Raw genomic sequence first — 12,089 nt, 5'->3', positions numbered from 1 at the left:
CCTTCCTTATCCAAGATATGGGCGTTTCAAGTTCTCCTAAGCTGAAAAAAACATTGACCGCGGGGTCAACTTTTTCACCAAAAAATCATTATTCCCCAATTTGCCTCAAAATAACACAAATTGAAGCCATTGCAGCCTGGATGCTGTGTCTGAAATGTGAGCTCTCTCACTCCTTCCTTATCCAAGATATGGGCGTTTCAAGTTCTCCTCAGCTGAAAAAAACATTGACCGCGGGGTCAACATTTTCACCAAAAATTCAATATTCCCCAATTTGTCCCGAAATAACACAAATTGAAGCCATTGCAGCCTGGATGCTGTGTCTGAAATGTGAGCTCTCTAACTCCTTCCTTATCCAAGATATGGGCGTTTCAAGTTTTCTCCAGTTGAAAAAACACGTTGACCGCGTGGTCAACATTTTCACCAAAAATTCTATATTCCCCAATTTGCCCCGAAATAACACAAATTGAAGCCATTGCAGCCTGGATGCTGTGTCTGAAATGTGAGCTCTCTAACTCCTTCCTTATCCAAGATATGGGCATTTCAAGTTCTCCTCAGCTGAAAAAAACATTGACCGCGGGGTCAACTTTTTCACCAAAAATTCAATATTCCCCAATTTGCCCCGAAATAACACAAATTGAAGCCATTGCAGCCTGGATGCTGCGTCTAAAAATTTGAACACTCTAACTCCTTCCTTGCCCAAGATATGGGCGTTTCAAGTTCTCCTCAGCTGAAAAAAACATTGACCGCGGGGTCAACATTTTCACCAAAAATTCAATATTCCCCAATTTGTCCCGAAATAACACAAATTGAAGCCATTGCAGCCTGGATGCTGTGTCTGAAATGTGAGCTCTCTCACTCCTTCCTTATCCAAGATATGGGCGTTTTAAGTTCTCCTCAGCTGAAAAAAACATTGACCGCGGGGTCAACTTTTTCACCAAAAAATCAATATTCCCCAATTTGCCCCAAAATAACACAAATTGAAGCCATTGCAGCCTGGATGCAGCGTCTAAAAATTTGAACACTCTAACTCCTTCCTTGCCCAAGATATGGGCGTTTCAAGTTCTCCTCAGCTGAAAAAAACATTGACCGCGGGGTCAACATTTTCACAAAAAATTCAATATTCCCCAATTTGCCCCAAAATGACACAAATTGAAGCCATTGCAGCCTGGATGCTGCGTCTAAAAATTTGAACACTCTAACTCCTTCCTTGCCCAAGATATGGGCGTTTCAAGTTCTCCTCAGCTGAAAAAAACATTGACCGCGGGGTCAACATTTTCACAAAAAATTCAATATTCCCCAATTTGCCCCAAAATGACACAAATTGAAGCCATTGCAGCCTGGATGCTGCGTCTAAAAATTTGAACACTCTAACTCCTTCCTTGCCCAAGATATGGGCGTTTCAAGTTCTCCTCAGCTGAAAAAAACATTGACCGCGGGGTCAACATTTTCACCAAAAATTCAATATTCCCCAATTTGCCCCAAAATAACACAAATTGAAGCCAATGCAGCCTGGATGCTGTGTCTGAAATGTGAGCTCTCTCACTCCTTCCTTAATCAAGATATGGGCATTTCAAGTTCTCCTCAGCTGAAAAAAACATTGACCGCGGGGTGAACTTTTTCACCAAAAATTCAATATTCCCCAATTTGCCCCGAAATACCACAAATTCATCCCATTGCAGCCTGGATGCTGTGTCTAAAAATTTGAACACTCTAACTCCTTCCTTGCCCAAGATATGGGCGTTTCAAGTTCTCCTCAGCTGAAAAAAACATTGACCGCGGGGTCAACATTTTCACAAAAAATTCAATATTCCCCAATTTGCCCCAAAATGACACAAATTGAAGCCATTGCAGCCTGGATGCTGCGTCTAAAAATTTGAACACTCTAACTCCTTCCTTGCCCAAGATATGGGCGTTTCAAGTTCTCCTCAGCTGAAAAAAACATTGACCGCGGGGTCAACATTTTCACAAAAAATTCAATATTCCCCAATTTGCCCCAAAATGACACAAATTGAAGCCATTGCAGCCTGGATGCTGCGTCTAAAAATTTGAACACTCTAACTCCTTCCTTGCCCAAGATATGGGCGTTTCAAGTTCTCCTCAGCTGAAAAAAACATTGACCGCGGGGTCAACATTTTCACCAAAAATTCAATATTCCCCAATTTGCCCCAAAATAACACAAATTGAAGCCAATGCAGCCTGGATGCTGTGTCTGAAATGTGAGCTCTCTCACTCCTTCCTTATCCAAGATATGGGCGTTTCAAGTTCTCCTCAGCTGAAAAAAACATTGACCGCGGGGTCAACTTTTTCACCAAAAATTCAATATTCCCCAATTTGCCCCGAAATAACACAAATTGAAGCCATTGCAGCCTGGATGCTGTGTCTGAAATGTGAGCTCTCTCACTCCTTCCTTGCCCAAGATACGGGCGTTTCAAGTTATCTCCTCAGCTGAAAAAAACATTGACCGCGAGGTCAACTTTTTCACCAAAAATTCAATATTCCCCAATTTGCCCCAAAATAACACAAATTGAAGCCATTGCAGCTTGGATGCTGCGTCTAAAAATTTGAACACTCTAACTCCTTCCTTGCCCAAGATATGGGCGTTTCAAGTTCTCCTCAGCTGAAAAAAACATTGACCGCGGGGTCAACTTTTTCACCAAAAATTCAATATTCCCCAATTTGGGCGGAAATAACACAAATTGAAGCCATTGCAGCCTGGATGCTGTGTCTGAAATGTGAGCTCTCTCACTCCTTCCTTGCCCAAGATACGGGCGTTTCAAGTTATCTCCTCATCTGAAAAAAACATTGACTGCGGGGTCAACATTTTCACCAAAAATTCAATATTCCCCAATTTGCCCCAAAATAACACAAATTGAAGCCATTGCATTCTGGATGCTGTGTCTGAAATGTGAGCTCTCTCACTCCTTCCTTATCCAAGATATGGGCGTTTCAAGTTCTCCTCAGCTGAAAAAAACATTGACCGCGGGGTCAACATTTTCACAAAAAATTCAATATTCCCCAATTTGCCCCAAAATAACACAAATTGAAGCCATTGCAGCCTGGATGATGCGTCTAAAAATTTTAACACTCTAACTCCTTCCTTGCCCAAGATATGGGCGTTTCAAGTTCTCCTCAGCTGAAAAAAACATTGACCGCGGGGTCAACATTTTCACAAAAAATTCAATATTCCCCAATTTGCCCCGAAATAACACAAATTGAAGCCATTGCAGCCTGGATGCTGCGTCTTAAAATTTTAACACTCTAACTCCTTCCTTGCCCAAGATATGGGCGTTTCAAGTTCTCCTCAGCTGAAAAAAACATTGACCGCGGGGTCAACTTTTTCACAGAAAATTCAATATTCCCCAATTTGCCCCAAAATAACACAAATTGAAGCCATTGCAGCCTGGATGCTGTGTCTGAAACGTGAGCTCTCTCACTCCTTCCTTATCCAAGATATGGGCGTTTCAAGTTCTCCTCAGCTGAAAAAAACATTGACCGCGGGGTCAACTTTTTCACCAAAAATGCAATATTCCCCAATTTGCCCCAAAATAACACAAATTGAAGCCATTGCAGCCTGGATGCTGTGTCTGAAATGTGAGCTCTCTCACTCCTTCCTTGCCCAAGATACGGGCGTTTCAAGTTATCTCCTCAGTTGAAAAAAACATTGACCGCGGGGTCAACATTTTCACAAACAATTCAATATTCCCCAATTTGCCCCGAAATAACACAAATTGAAGCCATTGCAGCTTGGATGCTTCGTCTAAAAATTTTAACACTCTAACTCCTTCCTTGCCCAAGATATGGGCGTTTCAAGTTCTCCTCAGCTGAAAAAAACATTGACCGCGGGGTCAACATTTTCACCAAAAATTCAATATTCCCCAATTTGCCCCAAAGTAACACAAATTGAAGCCATTGCAGCCTAGATGCTGCGTCTAAAAATTTGAACACTCTAACTCCTTCCTTGCCCAAGATATGGGCGTTTCAAGTTATCTCCTCAGCTGAAAAAAACATTGACCGCGAGGTCAACTTTTTCACCAAAAATTCAATATTCCCCAATTTGCCCCAAAATAACACAAATTGAAGCCATTGCAGCCTGGATGCTGTGTCTGAAATGTGAGCTCTCTCACTCCTTCCTTATCCAAGATATGGGCGTTTCAAGTTCTCCTCAGCTGAAAAAAACATTGACCGCGGGGTCAACATTTTCACCAAAAATTCAATATTCCCCAATTTGCCCCAAAATAACACAAATTGAAGCCATTGCAGCCTGGATGCTGTGTCTGAAATGTGAGCTCTCTCACTCCTTCCTTGTCCAAGATATGGGCGTTTCAAGTTTTCTCCAGTTGAAAAAACACGTTGACCGCGGGGTCAACATTTTCACCAAAAATTCAATATTCCCCAATTTGCCCCAAAATAACACAAATTGAAGCCATTGCAGCCTGGATGCTGTGTCTGAAATGTGAGCTCTCTCACTCCTTCCTTGTCCAAGATATGGGCGTTTCAAGTTTTCTCCAGTTGAAAAAACACGTTGACCGCGGGGTCAACATTTTCACCAAAAATTCAATATTCCCCAATTTGCCCCAAAATAACACAAATTGAAGCCATTGCAGCCTGGATGCTGTATCTGAAATGTGAGCTCTCTCACTCCTTCCTTGTCCAAGATATGGGCGTTTCAATTTTTCTCCAGTTGAAAAAACACGTTGACCGCGGGGTCAACATTTTCACCAAAAATTCAATATTCCCCAATTTGCCCCAAAATAACACAAATTCATCCCATTGCAGCCTGGATGCTGTGTCTGAAATTTGAGCTCTCTCACTCCTTCCTTATCCAAGATATGGGCGTTTCAAGTTCTCCTCAGCTGAAAAAAACATATACCGCGGGGTCAACATTTTCACCAAAAATTCAATATTCCCCACTTTGCCCCAAAATAACACAAATTGAAGCCATTGCAGCCTGGATGCTGTGTCTGAAATGTGAGCTCTCTCACTCCTTCCTTATCCAAGATATGGGCGTTTCAAGTTCTCCTCAGCTGAAAAAAACATTGACCGCGGGGTCAACATTTTCACAAAAAATTCAATATTCCCCACTTTGCCCCAAAATAACACAAATTGAAGCCATTGCAGCCTGGATGCTGTGTCTGAAATGTGAGCTCTCTCACTCCTTCCTTGCCCAAGACACGGGCGTTTCAAGTTATCTCCTCAGCTGAAAAAAACATTGACCGCGAGGTCAACTTTTTCACCAAAAATTCAATATTCCCCAATTTGCCCCAAAATAACACAAATTGATGCCATTCCTGCCTGGATGCTGCGTCTGAAATTTAAGCTCTCTCACTCCTTCCTTGCCCAAGATATGGGCGTTTCAAGTTCTCCTCAGCTGAAAAAAACATTGACCGCGGGGTCAACATTTTCACCAAAAATTCAATATTCCCCAATTTGCCCCAAAATAACACAAATTGAAGCCATTGCAGCCTGGATGCTGTGTCTGAAATGTGAGCTCTCTCACTCCTTCCTTGTCCAAGATATGGGCGTTTCAAGTTTTCTCCAGTTGAAAAAACACGTTGACCGCGGGGTCAACATTTTCACCAAAAATTCAATATTCCCCAATTTGCCCCAAAATAACACAAATTGAAGCCATTGCAGCCTGGATGCTGTGTCTGAAATGTGAGCTCTCTCACTCCTTCCTTATCCAAGATATGGGCGTTTCAAGTTCTCCTCAGCTGAAAAAAACATTGACCGCGGGGTCAACATTTTCACCAAAAATTCAATATTCCCCAATTTGCCCCAAAATAACACAAATTGAAGCCATTGCAGCCTGGATGCTGTGTCTGAAATGTGAGCTCTCTCACTCCTTCCTTGTCCAAGATATGGGCGTTTCAAGTTTTCTCCAGTTGAAAAAACACGTTGACCGCGGGGTCAACATTTTCACCAAAAATTCAATATTCCCCAATTTGCCCCAAAATAACACAAATTGAAGCCATTGCAGCCTGGATGCTGTGTCTGAAATGTGAGCTCTCTCACTCCTTCCTTATCCAAGATATGGGCGTTTCAAGTTCTCCTCAGCTGAAAAAAACATTGACCGCGGGGTCAACATTTTCACCAAAAATTCAATATTCCCCAATTTGCCCCAAAATAACACAAATTGAAGCCATTGCAGCCTGGATGCTGTGTCTGAAATGTGAGCTCTCTCACTCCTTCCTTGTCCAAGATATGGGCGTTTCAAGTTTTCTCCAGTTGAAAAAACACGTTGACCGCGGGGTCAACATTTTCACCAAAAATTCAATATTCCCCAATTTGCCCCAAAATAACACAAATTGAAGCCATTGCAGCCTGGATGCTGTGTCTGAAATGTGAGCTCTCTCACTCCTTCCTTGTCCAAGATATGGGCGTTTCAAGTTTTCTCCAGTTGAAAAAACACGTTGACCGCGGGGTCAACATTTTCACCAAAAATTCAATATTCCCCAATTTGCCCCAAAATAACACAAATTGAAGCCATTGCAGCCTGGATGCTGTATCTGAAATGTGAGCTCTCTCACTCCTTCCTTGTCCAAGATATGGGCGTTTCAATTTTTCTCCAGTTGAAAAAACACGTTGACCGCGGGGTCAACATTTTCACCAAAAATTCAATATTCCCCAATTTGCCCCAAAATAACACAAATTCATCCCATTGCAGCCTGGATGCTGTGTCTGAAATTTGAGCTCTCTCACTCCTTCCTTATCCAAGATATGGGCGTTTCAAGTTCTCCTCAGCTGAAAAAAACATATACCGCGGGGTCAACATTTTCACCAAAAATTCAATATTCCCCACTTTGCCCCAAAATAACACAAATTGAAGCCATTGCAGCCTGGATGCTGTGTCTGAAATGTGAGCTCTCTCACTCCTTCCTTATCCAAGATATGGGCGTTTCAAGTTCTCCTCAGCTGAAAAAAACATTGACCGCGGGGTCAACATTTTCACAAAAAATTCAATATTCCCCACTTTGCCCCAAAATAACACAAATTGAAGCCATTGCAGCCTGGATGCTGTGTCTGAAATGTGAGCTCTCTCACTCCTTCCTTGCCCAAGACACGGGCGTTTCAAGTTATCTCCTCAGCTGAAAAAAACATTGACCGCGAGGTCAACTTTTTCACCAAAAATTCAATATTCCCCAATTTGCCCCAAAATAACACAAATTGATGCCATTCCTGCCTGGATGCTGCGTCTGAAATTTAAGCTCTCTCACTCCTTCCTTGCCCAAGATATGGGCGTTTCAAGTTCTCCTCAGCTGAAAAAAACATTGACCGCGGGGTCAACATTTTCACCAAAAATTCAATATTCCCCAATTTGCCCCAAAATAACACAAATTGAAGCCATTGCAGCCTGGATGCTGTGTCTGAAATGTGAGCTCTCTCACTCCTTCCTTGTCCAAGATATGGGCGTTTCAAGTTTTCTCCAGTTGAAAAAACACGTTGACCGCGGGGTCAACATTTTCACCAAAAATTCAATATTCCCCAATTTGCCCCAAAATAACACAAATTGAAGCCATTGCAGCCTGGATGCTGTGTCTGAAATGTGAGCTCTCTCACTCCTTCCTTATCCAAGATATGGGCGTTTCAAGTTCTCCTCAGCTGAAAAAAACATTGACCGCGGGGTCAACATTTTCACCAAAAATTCAATATTCCCCAATTTGCCCCAAAATAACAAAAATTCATCCCATTGCAGCCTGGATGCTGTGTCTGAAATGTGAGCTCTCTCACTCCTTCCTTATCAAAGATATGGGCGTTTCAAGTTCTCCTCAGCTGAAAAAAACATTGACCGCGGGGTCAACTTTTTCACCAAAAAAACAATATTCCCCAATTTGCCCCAAAATAACACAAATTGAAGCCATTGCAGCCTGGATGCTGCGTCTAAAAATTTGAACACTCTAACTCCTTCCTTGCCCAAGATATGGGCGTTTCAAGTTTTCTCCAGTTGAAAAAACACGTTGACCGCGGGGTCAACATTTTCACCAAAAATTCAATATTCCCCAATTTGCCCCAAAATAACACAAATTGAAGCCATTGCAGCCTGGATGCTGCGTCTAAAAATTTGAACACTCTAACTCCTTCCTTGCCCAAGATACGGGCGTTTCAAGTTATCTCCTCAGCTGAAAAAAACATTGACCGCGAGGTCAACTTTTTCACCAAAAATTCAATATTCCCCAATTTGCCCCAAAATAACACAAATTCATCCCATTGCAGCCTGGATGCTGTGTCTGAAATGTGAGCTCTCTCACTCCTTCCTTATCCAAGATATGGGCGTTTCAAGTTCTCCTCTGCTGAAAAAAACATTGACCGCGGGGTCAACATTTTCACCAAAAATTCAATATTCCCCACTTTGCCCCAAAATAACACAAATTGAAGCCATTGCAGCCTGGATGCTGTGTCTGAAATGTGAGCTCTCTCACTCCTTCCTTGCCCAAGACACGGGCGTTTCAAGTTATCTCCTCAGCTGAAAAAAACATTGACCGCGAGGTCAACTTTTTCACCAAAAATTCAATATTCCCCAATTTGCCCCAAAATAACACAAATTGATGCCATTCCTGCCTGGATGCTGCGTCTGAAATTTAAGCTCTCTCACTCCTTCCTTGCCCAAGATATGGGCGTTTCAAGTTCTCCTCAGCTGAAAAAAACATTGACCGCGGGGTCAACATTTTCACCAAAAATTCAATATTCCCCAATTTGCCCCAAAATAACACAAATTGAAGCCATTGCAGCCTGGATGCTGTGTCTGAAATGTGAGCTCTCTCACTCCTTCCTTGTCCAAGATATGGGCGTTTCAAGTTTTCTCCAGTTGAAAAAACACGTTGACCGCGGGGTCAACATTTTCACCAAAAATTCAATATTCCCCACTTTGCCCCAAAATAACACAAATTGAAGCCATTGCAGCCTGGATGCTGTGTCTGAAATGTGAGCTCTCTCACTCCTTCCTTGTCCAAGATATGGGCGTTTCAAGTTTTCTCCAGTTGAAAAAACACGTTGACCGCGGGGTCAACATTTTCACCAAAAATTCAATATTCCTCAATTTGCCCCAAAATAACACAAATTGAAGCCATTGCAGCCTGGATGCTGTGTCTGAAATGTGAGCTCTCTCACTCCTTCCTTGTCCAAGATATGGGCGTTTCAAGTTTTCTCCAGTTGAAAAAACACGTTGACCGCGGGGTCAACATTTTCACCAAAAATTCAATATTCCCCAATTTGCCCCAAAATAACACAAATTGAAGCCATTGCAGCCTGGATGCTGTATCTGAAATGTGAGCTCTCTCACTCCTTCCTTGTCCAAGATATGGGCTTTTCAAGTTTTCTCCAGTTGAAAAAACACGTTGACCGCGGGGTCAACATTTTCACCAAAAATTCAATATTCCCCAATTTGCCCCAAAATAACACAAATTGATGCCATTCCTGCCTGGATGCTGCGTCTAAAAATTTTAACACTCTAACTCCTTCCCTGCCCAAGATATGGGCGTTTCAAGTTATCTCCTCAGCTGAAAAAAACATTGACCGCGGGGTCAACTTTTTCACCAAAAAATCAATATTCCCCAATTTGCCCCAAAATAACACAAATTGAAGCCATTGCAGCCTGGATGCTGTGTCTGAAATGTGAGCTCTCTCACTCCTTCCTTATCCAAGATATGGGCGTTTCAAGTTCTCCTCAGCTGAAAAAAACATTGACCGCGGGGTCAACATTTTCACAAAAAATTCAATATTCCCCACTTTGCCCCAAAATAACACAAATTGAAGCCATTGCAGCCTGGATGCTGCGTCTGAAATTTAAGCTCTCTCACTCCTTCCTTGCCCAAGATACGGGCGTTTCAAGTTATCTCCTCAGCTGAAAAATACATTGACCGCGGGGTCAACATTTTCACCAAAAATTCAATATTCCCCACTTTGCCCCAAAATAACACAAATTGAAGCCATTGCAGCCTGGATGCTGTGTCTGAAATGTGAGCTCTCTCACTCCTTCCTTGCCCAAGACACGGGCGTTTCAAGTTATCTCCTCAGCTGAAAAAAACATTGACCGCGAGGTCAACTTTTTCACCAAAAATTCAATATTCCCCAATTTGCCCCAAAATAACACAAATTGATGCCATTCCTGCCTGGATGCTGCGTCTGAAATTTAAGCTCTCTCACTCCTTCCTTGCCCAAGATATGGGCGTTTCAAGTTCTCCTCAGCTGAAAAAAACATTGACCGCGGGGTCAACATTTTCACCAAAAATTCAATATTCCCCAATTTGCCCCAAAATAACACAAATTGAAGCCATTGCAGCCTGGATGCTGTGTCTGAAACGTGAGCTCTCTCACTCCTTCCTTGTCCAAGATATGGGCGTTTCAAGTTCTCCTCAGCTGAAAAAAACATTGACCGCGGGGTCAACATTTTCACCAAAAATTCAATATTCCCCAATTTGCCCCAAAATAACACAAATTGAAGCCATTGCAGCCTGGATGCTGTGTCTGAAATGTGAGCTCTCTCACTCCTTCCTTGTCCAAGATATGGGCGTTTCAAGTTTTCTCCAGTTGAAAAAACACGTTGACCGCGGGGTCAACATTTTCACCAAAAATTCAATATTCCCCAATTTGCCCCAAAATAACACAAATTGAAGCCATTGCAGCCTGGATGCTGTGTCTGAAATGTGAGCTCTCTCACTCCTTCCTTGTCCAAGATATGGGCGTTTCAAGTTTTCTCCAGTTGAAAAAACACGTTGACCGCGGGGTCAACATTTTCACCAAAAATTCAATATTCCCCAATTTGCCCCAAAATAACACAAATTGAAGCCATTGCAGCCTGGATGCTGTATCTGAAATGTGAGCTCTCTCACTCCTTCCTTGCCCAAGACACGGGCGTTTCAAGTTATCTCCTCAGCTGAAAAAAACATTGACCGCGAGGTCAACTTTTTCACCAAAAATTCAATATTCCCCAATTTGCCCCAAAATAACATAAAAAATTGATGCCATTGCAGCCTGGATGCTGTGTCTGAAATGTGAGCTCTCTCACTCCTTCCTTATCAAAGATATGGGCGTTTCAAGTTCTCCTCAGCTGAAAAAAACATTGACCGCGGGGTCAACTTTTTCACCAAAAAAACAATATTCCCCAATTTGCCCCAAAATAACACAAATTGAAGCCATTGCAGCCTGGATGCTGCGTCTAAAAATTTGAACACTCTAACTCCTTCCTTGCCCAAGATACGGGCGTTTCAAGTTATCTCCTCAGCTGAAAAAAATATTGACCGCGAGGTCAACTTTTTCACCAAAAATTCAATATTCCCCAATTTGCCCCAAAATAACACAAATTCATCCCATTGCAGCCTGGATGCTGTGTCTGAAATGTGAGCTCTCTCACTCCTTCCTTATTCAAGATATGGGCGTTTCAAGTTCTCCTCTGCTGAAAAAAACATTGACCGCGGGGTCAACATTTTCACCAAAAATTCAATATTCCCCACTTTGCCCCAAAATAACACAAATTGAAGCCATTGCAGCCTGGATGCTGTGTCTGAAATGTGAGCTCTCTCACTCCTTCCTTGCCCAAGACACGGGCGTTTCAAGTTATCTCCTCAGCTGAAAAAAACATTGACCGCGAGGTCAACTTTTTCACCAAAAATTCAATATTCCCCAATTTGCCCCAAAATAACACAAATTCATCCCATTGCAGCCTGGATGCTGTGTCTGAAATGTGAGCTCTCTCACTCCTTCCTTATCCAAGATATGGGCGTTTCAAGTTCTCCTCAGCTGAAAAAAACATTGACCGCGGGGTCAACATTTTCACCAAAAATTCAATATTCCCCACTTTGCCCCAAAATAACACAAATTGAAGCCATTGCAGCCTGGATGCTGTGTCTGAAATGTGAGCTCTCTCACTCCTTCCTTGCCCAAGACACGGGCGTTTCAAGTTATCTCCTCAGCTGAAAAAAACATTGACCGCGAGGTCAACTTTTTCACCAAAAATTCAATATTCCCCAATTTGCCCCAAAATAACACAAATTGATGCCATTCCTGCCTGGATGCTGCGTCTGAAATTTAAGCTCTCTCACTCCTTCCTTATCCAAGATATGGGCGTTTCAAGTTCTCCTCAGCTGAAAAAAACA

Source organism: Genypterus blacodes, unplaced genomic scaffold (assembly GCF_046128005.1).
Source record: "Genypterus blacodes isolate CSIRO-AG114 ecotype Tasmania unplaced genomic scaffold, CSIRO-AGI_Gbla_v1 ptg000044l_1, whole genome shotgun sequence".
Lineage (NCBI taxonomy): Eukaryota > Metazoa > Chordata > Actinopteri > Ophidiiformes > Ophidiidae > Genypterus > Genypterus blacodes.
This window is presented reverse-complemented; position numbering follows the sequence as displayed.